General features: G+C 40.8%; 1 non-coding gene across 1 annotated transcript; it reads right to left on the bottom strand.

Moving 5' to 3' along the window:
- Positions 1-3,621: 3,621 nt before the first annotated feature.
- LOC111850010 (U1 spliceosomal RNA) lies at positions 3,622-3,785 on the bottom strand. The gene has a single exon (XR_002839686.2). It is a non-coding gene; the product is annotated as a U1 spliceosomal RNA (small nuclear RNA).
- Positions 3,786-19,010: the final 15,225 nt, after the last annotated feature.

Here is a 19,010-nt window from a genome sequence, read left to right as displayed (position 1 = left end):
TGGGTTTGAACTCCCTTTCTGATAAGCCTTGCCTTTGATATCCGGCAGACTCCGGTGACACATGCATTATAAGTGAAAGCGTTTCGGACAGTTTATGATAATGTGATTAAGGGGCTTACCTTTGTTTTTGTAGCGACGGTATCTTTACAGGAATGATGCCTCTTAGCCGACTGTTCTTATCATATTTTCACCTCATTAGAGCTTTTTGACAATTGGAAAAGAGGAAAAAGGGAGCCAACGGCAACAGCTTTCACTGTCATTTTAATCATGTATTGAGTAGAATTCAGTTTAGTTATACTATTACTGACGTGCATAATTCAAAACAGACAAATGCCAAGTCATGTTTGAAGTTGAGTATCATTCACCACCCCTAAGCCATTTGGTGATATTTAAATCAATACATTTTGAAAGCAAACAGGACTACAGACATACGGCTGCAGTGAAGCTCTACAGGAATCAGGAACACGCTATAGTGGTCATTGAAAATTTTTCTCTGGACCCCCCTGACCCTGCATAGGACAAGCGGGTATAGAAAATGGATGGATGGATGGATGGATGGAAATGTATTTTACATCGTATTTTTGCTGTACAGTGCTTAGAGTTTTTTTTTTTGTTTTTTCAAATGGAAAAACTAACTAACAAAATGTAAAAAAACACACAGGATATGAACATTGGGAAAAATTGAAGCTGAACTAAGAACAATAAAGTGGAAAACTGTGTCTGTTAAAGTATTACTAGCAAATAGCCTGGGGCTGTGACTGCACCCATGCAAATGACTGTCCCAGAACATGGATCTCTTCTCCGTAGGCCAGGAGTCTGCATCTAGTCGCTCCGTTTGAGGCCAGCAGAACCAGAGAGCTGGGCCCAGCGACATGCTGGTGATGCAATGCGGAATATCGCAGATGAACCGAGCTCTGGCTGTATATTGAACAGATACAAGCCAGAGGAGAGAAGTGGCCTTGGGGGGATGGGGGGGTTGGAGAGGGGGGGGGGTCGGCTTCCATCGACTTCAAAGCCCAGCGTGAGATGGCTAATGGGGCGATCGCATGCGATGTCAGGGTGACGGCAGCGGCTGTTAAACCCACAAACAGCCCCCCCCCCCCCCCCCCCCAGCCAGCCCCTGCAGCACCTCCATCTACAGGAGACAGCAACTCAGTACCTGTTATGGACAGTGAGTATGAATCCGGGACACAGCAGGTAGATTCTTCATGGAGATCTGGATGCGAAGGCCCATCCACTTTCAGCAGCCTTAATTTCGAACAACTTAATTAGCATATAGTGATCTAGGCAATTAAGGAGCAGCATACTGTCACTGTCCAACGGAACACATGTATCCCCAAAAATCCATTATTTAAGGTGCATGAAAAAAATGCATTTTCTCAGAAATTTAAAATAACGCGAGACACCATTAGCACCACAAATAAAACATATTTTACAAAGCCATCAGTGAACGGTTTAACATTTTCAGTTGACTTACATGAATTGTTGTCAGGGAGGCATGTATGTCAGTGGTAAACTAATTTTGCTTTATATTCACAGTTAACAATGATAGTTACCATAGCTATCATCTAGCTACAAATTTTAAGATGTTAAAATTAGTGATATAAAGTAATTCATACAAACGATCATGATGAATACAAATGTTAACTAGTACATAAGTACTAGATAAATAGATTACTTCATAAAGTATCTTTTCATTGTTCAATTAGACGCCATCAGCAGACAAAAAATGGGTGTATTCCATCTATGGTAAAAGTCAAATGTTCAAAAGCGGACGTATCTGGTTTTCATCGGACAGCGATGATATTGTGATCTAAGCAATTAAAGAGGACCATATGAGAGAAGATCTGTAATATGCACGTTTCATTGAAGGCTAATTCTGTGTCGTGGATTAGTGTAGGCCTGGATAATATGTATCAGGAAGCAAAATGCAAATAGTCTGGCTGATGTCAGTGTAGCTGTGTCTTTGAATGCTGTTGACTGGCAACTCTACATTGTGTACTTGGGCTATCATGTGCAAACCGCAGCATATAAAGTGGAACAAAGGATGAAAAATTGCATGTAAACATGTCATTCAGTTTACACTTTCCAAAAGTTTTGAATTAATTGACAAAACAAAGAAGTGTATGCAGATGAAGGTTAATTTTCTATAAAAAAAATTATTATGCTTATTAGAAATATGAAAAACTAATTTACAACACAGAACACAGTATTTAATTAACTTGGAATACAGTTTTCCAAGTGGAAATAATGCAGGACAAAATGGAACAATTTTATACTCTTCAGATGTACCAGACCGTAATTATAATAAGCATAATAATTTGTCTGCATACTTAGTGAGATATCTAAAAAAAACAGAACCTTCCTTCCAAAACTTGACTTTTGATTGCAGTGTATGCACCTTGAAAAGTTAATTTAGCAGTGAAGTACTCAGAGTGGAAGAATGTCCACTTTCATCTGTTTGTAATTAAATTAGTTTTCTCGGTGTTGACTTTAATTTAGGCTGCATTGTGCTACTGGGGTTGGGGGGGGGGGGGGGTCCTGCAGCATCATCTTCTTGGATTGTGGGGGAAACACCTGGAGTAAACCTCACGTTAACACAGGGAGAACATGCAATCTCCACACGCATGGAGATTCAAAGGCTGCTCCCAGAGGTCTGAGGTAACAGTTCTAACCACTGCAGCACTGTGCCATTGCAAAGTGGCAACATTTCCAGTGAAATGAACTTTGAAAATCACTGCTCTACCTCTGCACAGGAGCATATCTGAGCAGTTAAAGACATCCCAGAAATGACTAAAGACAGGCACTGACTGCTGTCTCATAAGCCACAGAAGCCTGTGTTTGAAAGGAACTGCAGCAAATTTCTGTGCATCTTCCGTTTGATATATTGTCAGCACACCCTGAACACAAGGAGAGGATAACTGTATGTGCCACTGGAATGCAGTTAGGCAATAAGGCTTTGGAATTACAATCTTTGGCTCTTTCTGTAAACAGAAAACATTGACTCTCATCGTCTAGAACTAATCCAAGCAAATTAGTTACCCATATTAAAAAATCAAACATTCTTTAATCACATTTTTTTTCATTTGATGTCAAATATTTTGTATGACAGGAAATTAATAAAAACGAAATTAAAAACTCTCAACCGTAAAATAACCCTTAATAGAAATAAATTCAGACCCTTATTTTATATTCAAAGTATTGATTACTAGACCCAGTGATTCAGGTAGCATTTATTATGCTGTTAAAATGTAATTATTAACCAAACATGTGCTGTTTCTGAAATCATGCATCATAGTCTGGCACACTACAGTAACTTACAACCTTGGTGTGTAATTGTGTTTGCTATATATACCCGTTACCCTCTTTGTGAAATACTGCTGATAGGACTTTAAATCACTTGTGATAAGGGTGTTAGTGCTGCAATTTCCTTGTTATAAAGTGAATGAATTTAGTGATCATTGTTGACACACCACAACGAAATGTGTCCTCTGCATTTAACCCATATGTGTCATAGCGACATAGAACCTGCAATCTTTCATTTACAAGTGCACGTCCACCACTGCCTACAACAACAAAAGAAAGAAAGAAAGAAACAAATAAATAAAAATAAAAGATAATCAGGGGAGAGCACGAACACAGTCCCCCGCTACCCGAAATTATGCAGTGGAGATTCCCACATTTGGGGAATCCGCAGTGGTCAGCACAGCCGCAGTGCAATGGCTGGGCCTCACCCTGGGTGAATCACCTTCGTGATCATGGTATCTCCTCTGCCAGGCAAGTGTGCCGTTATAATCTGACAGACAGCAGAATTACACATCATAAGAAGATACGAAGACTGCATTGTAAATCCGTGAAGGTAATAGTGTTATTACAGAAGGGAACAGGTATAAAAAGCTGATGTGAACTCAGTACTGAGATCAGCCATTAAAGGTCAGGCACTTGAAAATTCCACTGTCCATTGAAAGCTAGTTATCCTTTTCAAATTGTTTAGAAGAAGGGGTTTTAAAAAGAGGATGATCTGGTGACATGTTACCAATATTAATTAACTCTGATGATATTTAGACTGGTAGACTGTATTATTGCTTTGGCTTAACCAACATTTGTCCAGTTTACTTCTGTGTGGATTATGAAATTCTTCATACCAAAACTGTATGCCTGTAACTCCAAGACTGATCGTACTGGGTCCCAGTGACAGTCACAACATTAAATTGGGTGTTTGCAGAGGTTTAAATTTAATTAAATATCTTCACAGTGCAGTTTCTATAAATCTACTTTGCTGAATAGGATACATATACCTTATAGGATAAAGGCAGCCAGGGAGCAGAAATATGAAGTACAGATATTTTATGAGTTCCACTGAAATAAAGGTAGCTGATTATGAGAAAGACCTTGGTGTGTATGATGATGCTTCTATGTCCCACTCTCGCCAGTGTGGGGAAGCAATTAAAAAGGCCAATAGGATGTTGGGTTACATCTTTAGGTGTGTGGAGTTTAAGTCAAGGGAGGTGATGCTATGATTATACAATTCCTTGGTAAGACCCCACCTAGAATATTATGTGCAGGTTTGGCCACCATACCTTAAAAAGGACATTGCTGCCTTGGAAAGAGTTCAAGAGTAGGGCGTCAAAAATGAGGAATGTCTTATGAGGAGAGGTTAGCTGAACTGAATCAGTTTAACCTCGAGCAAAGGAGACTAAGGGGGGACATTATCCAGGTATATAGGATTCTAACAGGTCTGGATGCTGTTCGACCAGTTACTTCAATATTAGTTCAAATACAGGAACTCAAGGTCATAGGTGGAAATTAGTGGGAGAACATTTTAAACTAGATCTGAGAAAGCATTTCTTTACACAGCCTGTTGTTAGAGTATGGAATAGTCTTCCTGTTAGTGTAGCACAAGCTAAAACCCCGGGTTCCTTTAAATCAGAGCTAGATAAGATTTTAACAACTCTGAGCTATTAGTTGAGTTCTCTCCAGACAAGCTTGATGGGTCAAATGGCCTCCTCTCATTTGTAAATTTCTTATGTTCTTATGTTTAAGGCATGTATGGTTTAAGGATTCCTTACCCTAATCCAGCAAGGCTGAGATAAAAGTGCCACTGTCTGATATTTTGAGTAGCAAGTCTAGGTTTTGCATCGGTTTACTTTGTAAAAAAGCAGTTACCATATGCACTAGCCTATTTCATATTTGCATGACTCATTTTGAATGATGGCCAGTTTCCATCTGTCTTGTAAGAGTACAGTACTTTAAATACTAACAGAGGTGTAAAGTAACAAAGTAGAGATACTTCATTAGTGTACTTCAGTAGTTTTTTTCCCAAGATTTGTACTTTATTGAGTATTTTAAATTCACTTTATTACATTACTAAGCCAAATTACGACTTTTTACTCCAATTGATTTAGCTCGACCATTGTTACTCATCCAATAAAAAAAATACTATTCCATGCAACAGACCTGGGCTGCAAGATTCTGCGTAAATACAGTTTTGGTTTTTTCACTCAGAATTGAGATTGTGATTTTCTCTCACGATCTTTGAGCAATATGTTTTTGTCTTTATTATTTTGCAATGAAGATGGAAACAACAATATGTAGAGTATCGCAATATGTCGTTTAACATATCAAAATCGCCATGTGATATTTAAACTTTATCAATATTAAAAGTTAGCATCACTAGAGCTACTACTGAAATAAGAATGATTATAGCATCGGGCGATCAGCCATTTTCAGTGGAGGACGAGGGTGCGAGTGACTCAATCACCACTTACAAGAGGTTCAAAAGCACCGGCCTGCAAAATTTTCGTAATTCATTATGAAATCTGGCCCAAAGATCGATCTTTCGCTTTCCACGGAAGAAAAAAGTAATTTTACTACTCGGCAAGTTTCAAGTAAATATTAAAAAGAAAATATGTGATCATACTGCAAGATAACTCACTATGCTATCTTTAAAAGGATAAGCTGCTTTTTGTAAAATCAAAAGATTGGAATGCATTGAACTTTTTACTTAAGTACTTAAAAAATATTTTTTACTTTTATTTAAGTAGCATTTTGCTGGATGACTTTTACTTTTACTAGAGTAACATTTTGGAGTGGTATCAGTACTTTTAATTAATTGTGAAAATGTAGTACTTTTTCCACCACTCACTATTACATATGACACAGGGCAGCAGGCGACACAGGGCACCAGGCGGCACAGGGCAGCAGGCGACACAGGGGACCAGGCGGCACAGGGCAGCAGCCGACACAGGGCACCAGGCGGCACAGGGCAGCAGGCGGCACAGGGCAGCAGGCGGCACAGGGCAGCAGCCGACACAGGGCAGCAGGCGGCACAGGGCAGCAGCCGACACAGGGCAGCAGGCGGCACAGGGCACCAGGCGGCACAGGGCACCAGGCGGCACAGGGCACCAGGTGGCACAGGGCAGCAGGCAGCAGGTTTCCAGTCCATTGCAAAGCACACATGCACACACGCCATGAGCAATTGAGATATGCACATAGTGTATTATGCGTGTACATTTGGCTGCAAGACGGCTGGGAGGGAAACAGAGGCCCCAGAAGAAATCCAGGCAGCATGGGGGGAGAATGTAACATGCACATAAATACAAAGCAGGTGTGGAATCCAAACCCCTCAGCCTAGGTTGTGCCAAGAGTGCGTCCACCCAGGGCTGGGGATTGTTAATAAGAGTAATCTGTAAAAGAACAATGAAATAGGAGCTTTTAAAAGGGTGAGTGAATATGGCAAAACAAGATGTATGACATGCATGAAGGAAAGACTTGGTATATACACTTGGTATATTTTACTGATCACAATCAAGTGACTGGCCACCTCTGAAATAAAGCATTATCCAGTCATCATCTTCTGCGATCACACTGTGATCGACTGACAGGTTGGGCAGCTCTGGGGGCTATATAATGCCGGGGTAGTCCAGGTATATAGGCTATATAATGCCGGGGTAGTCCAGGTATATAGGCTATATAATGCCGGGGTAGTCCAGGTATATAGGCTATATAATGCCGGGGTAGTCCTGGTATATAGGCTATATAATGCCGGGGTAGTCCAGGTATATAGGCTATATAATGCCAGGGTAGTCCTGGTATACAGGCTATATAATGCCGGGTAGTCCTGGTATATAGGCTATATAATGCCGGGGCAGTTCAGGTATATAGGCTATATAATGCCGGGGCAGTCCTGATATATAGGCTATATAATGCCGGGGTAGTCCAGGTATATAGGCTATATAATGCCGGGGTAGTCCTGGTATATAGGCTATATAATGCTGGGGCAGTCCTGGTATATAGGCTATATAATGCCGGGGTAGTCCTGATATATAGGCTATATAATGCCGGGGTAGTCCTGGTATATAGGCTATATTATGCTGTGGTAGTCCTGGTATATAGGCTATATAATGCCAGGGTAGTCCTGGTATGTAGGCTATATAATGCCGGGGTAGTCCTGGTATATAGGCTATATAATGCCGGGGCAGTTCAGGTATATAGGCTATATAATGCCGGGGCAGTCCTGATATATAGGCTATATAATGCCGGGGTAGTCCTGGTATATAGGCTATATAATGCCGGGGCAGTCCTGGTATATAGGCTATATAATGCCGGGGTAGTCCTGGTATATAGGCTATATAATGCCGGGGTAGTCCTGGTATATAGGCTATATAATGCTGGGGCAGTCCTGGTATATAGGCTATATAATGCCGGGGTAGTCCTGGTATATAGGCTATATAATGCTGGGGCAGTCCTGGTATATAGGCTATATAATGCCGGGGTAGTCCTGGTATATAGGCTATATAATGCCGGGGCAGCTCTGGTATATAGGCTATATAATGCGGAGGTAGTCCTGGTATATAGGCTATATAATGCCGGGGTAGTCCTGGTATATAGGCTATATAATGCCTGGGCAGTCCTGGTATATAGGCTATATAATGCCGGGGTAGTCCTGGTATATAGGCTATATAATGCCGGGGCAGTCCTGGTATATAGGCTATATAATGCCGGGGTAGTCCTGGTATATAGGCTATATAATGCCGGGGCAGTCCTGGTATACAGGCTATATAATGCCGGGGCAGTCCTGGTATACAGGCTATATAATGCCAGGGCAGCTCAGGTATACAGGCTATATAATGCCGGGGCAGTCCTGGTATATAGGCTATATAATGCTGTGGTAGTCCTGGTATATAGGCTATATAATGCTGTGGTAGTCCTGGTATATAGGCTATATAATGCCAGGGCAAGACTGGCCCTCACAAGACCAGGCCATGCATATTCAGCGCAGTCAATGCTCATCAATTAAATAAGTCTCTAATTAAGCTATATGTGACCTGATGGAATACTGGTTACCCGTCAAGTTTATTATTAGCAGGGTTAAGCACATCTAACAGCTGCTTTAGATTTTAACTTCTTTTGAATCTGTTAATTCCAAGTGCAGTTTGTGAACTGAATCTTGAAAGATGCTGTTGAGTCTCATGCTGGAGGGGATAGGTCAGCTTTGGTCTGTCTTCTGTCAAGGTGAATGAATGCAGAGAGGAAGTTGCAACACCAGCCTAATAATGCAGCAATTTTAAATATTTAACCGAAGACCAGTTGCATTCTGTTCACACTCTTTCCAGTCCAGAGTGAGCCTCACACAGTATATGCAAGCATAATGTACATCAACAAAATTTCTTTGTAGGCCTGAGACCACACAGACTGAACCATTTTCAGCCACAGAGGGCAGAAGTCCTGTGAAGTTAAGAAAGCAGTGCCTTTGATACCAAGATGAATGCAGCAGCCCATGAACTGTTCTGTTGATTGTATCGGAAAAACAAGCCTCTGTTTTTTGTTCTTCAAAGGCTTCCAACGAGTTGCTGCAGGAGAAGAAATGTTCTGTTATATAGCATGTGCGTAAGAGTGTTTGTTTAGATGAGGGGAAGAGATGGATGAGCTTATTTCATAGAGTACAGAAATTTTGCCAGTAATTTCGTGAAACTTTTCAGTATATGGGTCAGGCATGCTGGGGTGGTGTGAGGGCACAGGGACCTGGGTTCGAGTCTCTGCCCTACCTCCCTGTGTGTGGAGTTTGCATGTTCTCCCCGTGTCCTTGTGGGGTTTCCTCCATGTACTCCGGTTTCCCTCCACGGAAAACATGCTCGAATCAAACCGTAGGTTGGTGCCCTGCCCTGTGCCAGTAGCTTCTGGGATAGGACTGGGATTCGACCCCGTGACCCCGAATGGGAAAAGCAGGCATCCGAAAATGATGATAAATTTGATTTAGAAAGATGAGCTGGTATGTTTCGGATAATTATGTATTGAATCATGAAGATTACGCAGGTCTTTTATTTTCAACAGCAGGAAACATCAACAGTGATGTGACAGATACATTGTCATTCAGCTTTAGCTCAATCAGAGATCATGTTCTTTGATTGCATTACACCACTTTCACCACTGAAGAAATTGAATTCTAGATCAATTTGGAAGCGTCAGATACACATCGCGATAACATGAGTGATTAGCAGGAGGCTCTAGCCCCCCAGCATATTGAGAAGCCCCTCCCCGTCCCCCATTACCATTTATGGTGACAGACTGTGAAGACAGAGCAGTATTAGAGAGGTAGTCCCTTTTGTATTTCCAGATTTGGGGGGGAGGGAGGGTGCGGTTTAATTCTCAGAAGAACTCTTGTGCTTATGAGCCAGAGGGGCACATTTTCAGCATGTCAGCTGAGAATCTGTGGTGGTTGGGGGGGCAGCATTAGGCCCAGCACTGGTGTGGGGTTGGGCAGAGGTTGAGGGTGACCATCTTCATGTCAGGAAGAATGTCCCTGACATCTGCTGTTGCATGATTTGGGGTCGATGTAATCCTCTTACATGTCATTATTCCTAAACATACTTCCTCTGATGGGCCTTGCAAATGAAATAAATAGACAGAATACAGTTTTCCTAACTCTGTAATATGGCAAATCACTGCACAGGAAATGTGCTGACAAACCTAATTATGCAAAACAAAAATAAAATATTCAAAATAAACCAAGTACAGATATAAACATGAGTCAGTGGGATACATGAAAATTCATTTCACTCTCTACTGACTTAAACCTACACTAGACTTGGATTCGGTCTATTTGGTCCAATTTTACAAAGAAACAATGTCAGATTTTAGTTTGGAATCGACATTGGGTCTTTTTGTGTGTTAAAAGTGATCAAAGGGTTTCACAGTGATCACATAGATGAGGAAAATTTTAAACTAGAGCAAAATCGAGGTATGGTGCACAGTCGGCAAGACATTGATCGGCATTAGCTCCGTTTGGGTGGCATTGAGAATAACTGGCTTCAAATAAATCCTTTTCATGCCTATTAATTCTTACAAGTAGATCCACAATCTGTGCTAAACCCGTCTCTGCTGCCTTCAAGTGCCGTCGGCTGTGTTTGGGTTGATCTTTGCCCGGAGTCACTTCGGAGCAGCATTACATCATTGTTTTTCTTTGTTCCACCACTATCTCAATCGATGGGGGCAGTTTTCCCTCAGTGTTATGTCACTGCTTTAAATGGGGGATCAGTTTTGATAATGGTGTAAAAATTTGCTAGGTGTTTCCCTCGTACTGCTGCAGCTTTAGGCTGCCATGGGGCACCCAGATTGGCCGATAGGAATGAAGATACAGAGCACAGGAGAGCGAACTTCTTTAACAGACCAGATGCGTCTGTCTGGATTCATTCAGAAAATTATTAATAATTTAATACCTTGAATACATTAATGTGCAGGGTAATGCTGACATCTGAACTGCAGCCTATCCCAGAAAGCACAGGGCGGTATGCAGGGAAACACCCTGGACAGGATTTCAAACACACACACACACACGCACACACACAGATTGGTATTCATATCTTTATGTGGACTCTCCATTCATTTCTATGGGAAAAACTCTAATCTCAACAATGACAAACATTACCCCTACCCGCCCTAACCTTAACCATAAGTAGCCAAACAAAATACAAGACATTTGCTATTTTTAGGTTTTTGATTGCAGTCATAGATTTTCTGAAATGGAGTTTCAACTGAAGTGGGACTTTATTGTCGTTCCTGCCATACGCAGGGATACAGTGGTATGAGACGTCATTCCCCTAGGACCATGGTGCAAACTTAAGACACATAGGAGGATTGTATGTACACAATTACAGGGGAAAAGTGCAGATTAGTGCACGAGTGCAAACACAAACCACACATAGTGCACATGAAATTATAGGAGGCCAGAAAATATAAATATGCTATGTAAAATATGGAACATGAATTGAATGATATGTGCAAATAATTAATACATAATATTGCTATATATAATGGTCCCCACAACTAATAATGGTTTTATTACATTGTGAGGATATTGGTCCCCACAGTGTACTATTTACATGACCCCCCCCCCCACACACACACACACACACACACACAGCCGCTAGTGGAACCTGGACCCAAAACCTCACAGGCCATGGAGTTAGTGGCTAAGCAGCTGTGTAGTCTATGTAACACAGACATAAACCTTATGGTTAGAGATCAAAGATTAAGTATGCAGTTCACAACATGTCAAAAATAAAAACGGAATGCAACGCTTCCCTTTTTTTCATTAAAAACGAAGACACTTTGTTTTCAAACCTGGATCTTGCTGGTTTTGAAACTGAGGGTATTGATTCTCAAAATGGCATGTAGCAAAAATCAATAGATTGTATTAGTCATATAGTAATACAGGACAGTGAATAGCCATTCTGTGCTTTGGACTAGCTTTGGATTGTATGCATTAATGATTATAAAAATTGAATGATATTCTAAATTATATCCCCATAGGCAAAATATTTTAATCAATATCCGTTTGCATTAAATAATCCACAATGTAATGTCTGCACATAATGGATTAGTACAGCAGTCATCTTTTTGTGGTTAAAGTCTCTCCCCGTGCTTTTAGCAGAGCCTGTCGTGGGCAGCACATGGCCGTGGCTAGGGGTCTCGCCGGGGCGTTTGAATGCTGCTGTCACGGTGAAACTCGCTGTGAAGCAAGCAGTTGCAGGTAGGTGGAGAAATCCCGTGCATCCCATAGCAGGGGGTGCGGGGGCGGGTGGGGGCGAGGCTGGGGCTCCCCCCAACTATTGATGCTGATCCATCACTCGGATAATGCATTCCTCCCCCGCATGCTGTCACATGGCTGTGTGACACAGACAGATAGCAGCAATACAAGAAATATTTTAAAGCATGAAAACAAGATTCAAATCATAAAACACTGACACCTAGAAATATGTGTAAATTTATGCTGCTGTATTTACCACAGACAAAACAACTAGAATAAAGAATAAATCTTCATAAAGATGCTAATTATTCATTTCAGAATTATCATTAAAGTCCCATTAAAGTAATTGCACACGTCGTCCTCAATGGAGACCCATCGCATCATGCTCACAGTCACTTATCATTGTGTGCTGTTGAAGAGTAGGGTACCGTCTTTTTTTATCTGGTTTGGGGGTTTATATGATGGGATTAACCTTAAAAATAGGTTGGCCTGGTTATTTTAAAGGCCCCATTTATTAAAGTCATCCTCTTTCTTTCCAGGCTCGTACCAAAGCTAGTTTGGAGACAAAGACCATCATACCCAATCTGCATGCCCCACCACTCTCTTCTCTTTCCTAAGAAAAGGTGGAGAAGCCTTCGCTCTTGTTCTCTCTGACGGTCTGAAACAGCACGCTTGCCTTTTGAGAATAGTCTCTCTTGTCTCTTTTGAAAGGATTTCCTCATATACAGGACATATACATCAGTTCCTTGCAAGCAGAGCACAGCGGCGCACGGCACGTACCACTGCAGCAAAAAGAAATCATGTTTCCCACAATCCCCCAGTTGGTAACGCTGCATACATCCTTAAGTATACTCTAGACAATGTTTGCAAATGTTTGCATTTGATCACTCGGTTGCTGGTGACACACCGACCACATTTACGCCTAGAGCGCTGCAGTTTGTCGCAAATGCGCCTATTTCGAGCCGAACTGCGCAATTTAAGGGGACACCTTTATTACAAGTGTGAAGGGCTTTACTGGTGCTATTAAACACCCAGCGTTCTCATTATCCCATGGGCTGTAGCTTTCGTCATCTACCCTACAATTACTGCGAAATGCGAGCCAGGCAGCCCTTTGCGGACATACTTTCAACGTCCGGACAGTTGGCAGCCAAGCCCAGCTGAGCCAAAGGCTAATCCCTCATCGTAACCCTCTGTATTTGCTTTCCTGTGCCATTTGAAGAATAAATTGCAGTTAATCCGCCCCTGTGCCCCCAAAAAAATGAATGTAAAGAATGGCATTGTGGGCTTACTGAACGAAAACTGAGTTTCACTTATGTTATCTTTTGTTGGCCAAGCGATAGGTCACAATCTCTATAACATATCACTTATAGGCCGGGTATATAAAGAACACAGCACAACAATACAATGATAATGTAATTGTATCCATTAATGCCTTCTTATTACTTGTGCACTTACCACCAAAATGCATTGCATTCTTGCTCTACTTAGTTGCTATAATATTTGCTTGGTTATTATTTAGCGTAACAAAAAGGATGTCTTCACTATTGGCAGTATCATTTCTAATGTTGGTCCGGACCAAATGCTCTAAGATAAATTCCATGTACCCAGCAAACTGTTTGTCACATGAAGTAATTTTCAAATTCTGGTTCAAAATGAAATGCTGAGCTTAAAAGAAACCAATTGCACGTGGATTTTTTAACCTAATTTTACAGTTATCAGTTATGTTATCAGTGAATAAATTTATGATAATTAACAGTTTTAAATCACTGTATCAAGATATTTGGGCATACTAATGTAACATTTTATGTGAAGGTATACATCATCTTATCAAACATTTAGTTATATACATTTATACATGATTATGTTTCTCACAATAATTTTCAAGAACTTATAAAATTACAATCAAGTAAGAAGAGTGCCAAAGACACTATACTGCTCTCTATGTACATTGCAAATGTGTTTATTATACTTATTGAATAGACAGCTATTTCCTTCAATTAATTAATTATTATCATTATTGTTGTTGTTGCTACTGCTGTTGTATTTGCCTCATCTGCATTTAACCAGATTAAACAAGTTGAGACAGAAACATAGCAACTAACAGTGTTAGTTACTTAAATGCTGCGTTGCTCTTGTGGCCCAGTGTCACCACCTGTCCTGGCACAAATCTGCATTACCAGCACTCCAGAGTTTGACATGTGCTGGGATTGTGTTCCTTCTGTCATTCTGGGTGAATGGAAACGACGTGAGCCTTCTCATTGGCCCTGTCTGTCCTCTCTGCTATCATGACGTGTTCACGTTTGGCATCAAATGGCCTCAGAAACATACAGAAAAGTTAAAGAGGAACTCAAATTTACCAAAGAGCTACGTAAACACCAATATTCTTGCAATGAAAACTGGCCATGTTCCATTCCATATGTCATCATTTTGTTAAAAGGCCTGTAATACTCATAGACCCTGTGGGATATGGTGTCTGTTAAAATCTGGCATAACAGACCCTGATTCTCAACAGCTTTGTTTCTTCACCAGCATCTGTCTACATTGTTGTTTTATTGATTTGTTTATGTTCATATTGACCTTTGCCGAAAGCACATCATGCTTTGAAATGTCTTCTGACTTTGCTAGTTATTAGTTTTTACAAAATTCATTTTCCATTTCGACTTCTGTTACTCACCTAATCCTTTACATGTGCCTGTTTTCTGGAGTAAAAACATCACTCAGAATATCCAAAACAAAACACTACAACCTATTCATTTATTTGATCTATGAAAATATATGTTCTCAGTAGAGGAGTTAATGGACTCTGTCTGAGTCCCTGAATGTGATGATCTGCAGTTGAGGATGTGAGATACGTGAATGATGAGTTCATTTACATTTTTTTTTTTTAATTGTGGCATGGTTCTTTTGTTTGTACTTTTTAAAGTCTGTGCAAAATGATCGCTGTGCTCTGGGGGAATCGAATATGCTTTGTCCAACTACTGCAGAACGAAGGTCTGATTTGGTTTCCTTTTACATTTCCTTTTTCCTTTAACATTTCTGCTTCACTCCATTTCAAACAGAGCCCTCAAAGCTGAAGAACAAACACTCAAATGAATGACCCCTTAGCATATCCAATTGAGTTGATGTTATGGTTATTAATGACTTTGTAGGTGTTGTGTTTAATAACTAGACTAGACATCCTATAGATGGGTCTACCGGATGGACAGACCAAAGAATTCAATTCCCCTTTCGCCTCCTCCAGTGTCTTTCAAATGTTACTGCAGGCTTTCAGAGTAGCTGTTGGAATTAATAAATAACAAAGTCATGCAAGGTCAACAGAAGTCCATGCCATCTCTGAATTCAACAAAGACTTGTTTATTCATTAAGAGAGACTAGTGATACCTCTAGGGCATGTGACATCATAACCCAGCCACAGCTGACGCCCAACACAACGCTGGGATGTGTTAGACCTGGGAAGGCAGGGTGTGACCTTTGACCCAGAGAGCCACAGTCCGGTCATCCCTGTCATAATCATTTGCATCTGTTTTGAAAAAGGACTTAACAAACAAAGTACTTAACCAAAAAGGTGCTACCATAAAATCCAGAAACCTCTTTGATCGTTTTTTCAGTTTTAGTAAACATTTCCATAGCAAATTGCAGCAATTTTAACAGAAAGGCAAAAGAAAAACAAAAAATCCAAAACAGCTGGTCTTATGTGATCATATGTGGGCAACAGCTGAGAAAACAGATGAATTAAGAAACTGAAAAACAGAAAGAACTTGAGAAATTTCTCCTCTTTTATTTCTTATTCATATAGAATCTGTACTCCAGAAATCTTAAATAAGAAAGTAGTTTAATGCTTTGAAATGTTGCTATGAAACATTGTTGATTAAACATGATCGATAGAGAATGTATGCTTCCGGCTGGAACCTTTGAGGCAGCTGTTGAGGTAACGTTGCTCTCCTGTGTTGCTATATTGAGATAGAGTGCACTCCAGGTAGCGTCCCGGACTCCTACAATGGGCCTCTGATTTGCATCCCATTTGGCCATGCTGAAAATGACAAGGCAGGCATGCAAGGCTTAATTACGCAGGAGGGAAAAGACCAGCTTTGTGTGTTTTTATGGTGATTAAAATTTGCATAATTTCCCTCTGAAAAGAACCCCCCACCCAACATGCCAGGACCATCAATCCCAGCAAGGTTTTTATTCTCGGCAGTTAGCTTTCATGTTGTGCTGGCAGTTTTTATTAAGTAGGTGTTGGTTCGATTGCTTGCCTCTGAGCTTCACTTCAACAGATGGGAACTTCAAAGCTTTTTATCTTTCAGTCTGCAGTCAATTGGAACCAATATGAGTTAGAATTAAATACAAATAAATACAAATTTTGGACATAGAATTGCTACAGTTTTTATGTATATTTTTATTGTTTTACTAAAAAGACCTTTATCATTGAAGAAATTTACATAGGCCCAAGGACGTACCATTATTATAATACATGGTGCAAATGAATATATCAAAAGCCAAGGCAAAAAATAAATTAAAAAGTATTCAGCACCAGTGGTGCTTGGACGCCTAATAAGTTATACAGATAACAGGCTTATTTGTCCTATAACATCTTAATTTCCAAACATTTTGTGAATAGTACTAGTAATGGCTGAAGCATAAAGATTGATGAAATTAATGCAAATTTGCACCAGTATACAAATGCAACTTCTTGCCTAGATATATGAGAAATGAGAAATATGTAAAGATACCTAGATTTAATTGAAACATGTCTTTAAGTGAACGTTTCTAACAATTAAAGTATCCTGCTTCGTTTTAATGCCGAAACTTTATTAATTTGCTCGTGTGAGCCACCCGTCAGGGTGTGGCCCGCTAGCGTCTCTGCATTCACTTACTGTACCTGCCCTTCCTGGTTTCCTAAAGGCCCAAACAATGCCACACGTTCTGCTGCAGAAACTGCAACTTGCAAAAACAGCAATGACATCATCCATAAAATATTCCCAGAAGACTAGGCACGACTGGAATGTCTCCGCAGCCCGGAGGTTGAATGAGAGGCCTGTGGGAGATGCGCTCCCCTTATGGGAAGGCAGTGCTTGTCCTGGGCTCTTTTGTGAGATAATTCCCCCGAGATGACTCCGTAACATGGCCGGCCGACATCTTCTACCATTGTGCCATAATTCGGCGGGCCAAGGGTGCCGACTCCAGCCGTGACATTGCTTGGGGCCATTCTGCTCGCTGCCCCACGATAGAAATCTGCTTGTTAACCTCCTGCTGGTCAGCCATGCCTCTTCGTTTGTGCTGGTTTCAAACCCCCCTCAAAGTCATTCTGCGCCGTGGCCTCGGGAGAAAGACCACAAAGGGGTTTCCAAGCACCATAATAGAAAAGGTTTATTCTTCCAATCACTGGTCAGAATAACAAAGGACTGGGCTGAAGACCTCGTCTGTCATTAGGAGCTGGGTGCAGCTGGAGGGGGTTCCTCGCGTGCATGCGTGTCACAGCCATTGTGCTGCCTGTTGCTCGACTTGGTTATTCATTAGGTCTGCTTTCATTGGATTAACACACTCATTATGGAGCTCTGTGTTCAGAATAAAATGATGGGTGAAATTGATATTGCAAGGAAACACAAATTTCAGTGAGGAAAGTAGCAGAGTATGAACACTGCGCACGTTTCTTTGTGATGAAGAGAAAGTGTCTCTGTTCCTTGACTAGGAGGGTCTCTCCATATCTGAGGTGTAGCGGGGAGTTACAGAGGTGCTGCGCTCAAATTTTATGAAGAATTAAACTGAGCCGAGATACTGGGCCAATTCACTGCGGTGTTTAACTTCATGCAGAGTTAGCCAGAAATAACCGAGGACAGTGGCATCACAACACAAACACGAATCTCGTGGTGAAAGTCGGTGCCAAACAATTAAAACATCCCTTAAAACCTCACATTTTAAGTTGTCAGCCATCGATCAAGTGAGACCTTCCACAGCTATAGGCTTTTTGGTCTCAGACTAGGTAACCATAATACAAATAGTAATGATAATTACTATTTTCATTATATTTAAGCATCTATGTGATGCTACATTGGTGGATGAGGGCCCTGTCAGTAGTGAGTAGTGTGTTTCCGGGGGGTGTACATAAGTGCCAAATTTGAATCAGAAAAGCTACATAGACTATAATTTTATTTTTATTAGTACATATATGTAAACATCACTGACAATTTTTACTATAATAGAAGGTGTGTCTGGCAGGCAGGGTTGGGTTTCAAATGTTTGGACTGTTCAACATCTATGAGCACAAATGAAGCATATTCATTTTTGAGCATGCCTGAACATCGTTTTCCTGAGTTTCATTCTTTAATTAAACCAGGTTAACCAGACAATACAACTATTCAACCCATAATACCTCTTAGACTAAACAGATTTAGCTGTTGTCCTGCAAGTAGCATTCATGCATACATTACTTTGACATGGAAATGAAATCCACTTATTTTCTGGCTAGGGACTGAAATTATTTCAGATCACCGATGGAGTCTAACAGACAGAAACGTGGAGTAGATGTGCCACAATGAATAAGGTGTATTTTAAATTATTCAGATGTGCCAGTAATTGCGTCTGATCATTAGTGTGACAGGCGTAGCCGACATCGCTGACAGGTTATTCATCGCATAGTGCCGTGGCATATATGATTAATGTCAAAGGTCACATTATGGCCTGTATTTTCCCAGACAATATGAGGCCCTTTAAATACAATGCTATATAGGTATAGGGGTGTCTTTGCAGTGACGGGTGAAAAATCTGATTTTCAAGCTGTCACTGAAGGATAAATCGTCTGAGTAATTGCTTCCATGGCTGTCTTTGTTCGGACTCTCCGGTATCTACCTTACATTTTGTCATCATCATCATCATCATCATCATCATCATCATCTTCATCCTCACCAGCAGTTTGTTTTTCCATACTCTTCTATTCGATTTATTAATATTCAGCATGAACACCACAAGAGAACCAAGGCAGCAG

Source organism: Paramormyrops kingsleyae, chromosome 7, assembly GCF_048594095.1.
Source record: "Paramormyrops kingsleyae isolate MSU_618 chromosome 7, PKINGS_0.4, whole genome shotgun sequence".
Classification (NCBI taxonomy): Eukaryota; Metazoa; Chordata; class Actinopteri; order Osteoglossiformes; family Mormyridae; genus Paramormyrops; species Paramormyrops kingsleyae.
Note: the sequence above shows the minus strand (reverse complement) of the source record. Positions and strands in the feature narration are given on the sequence as shown.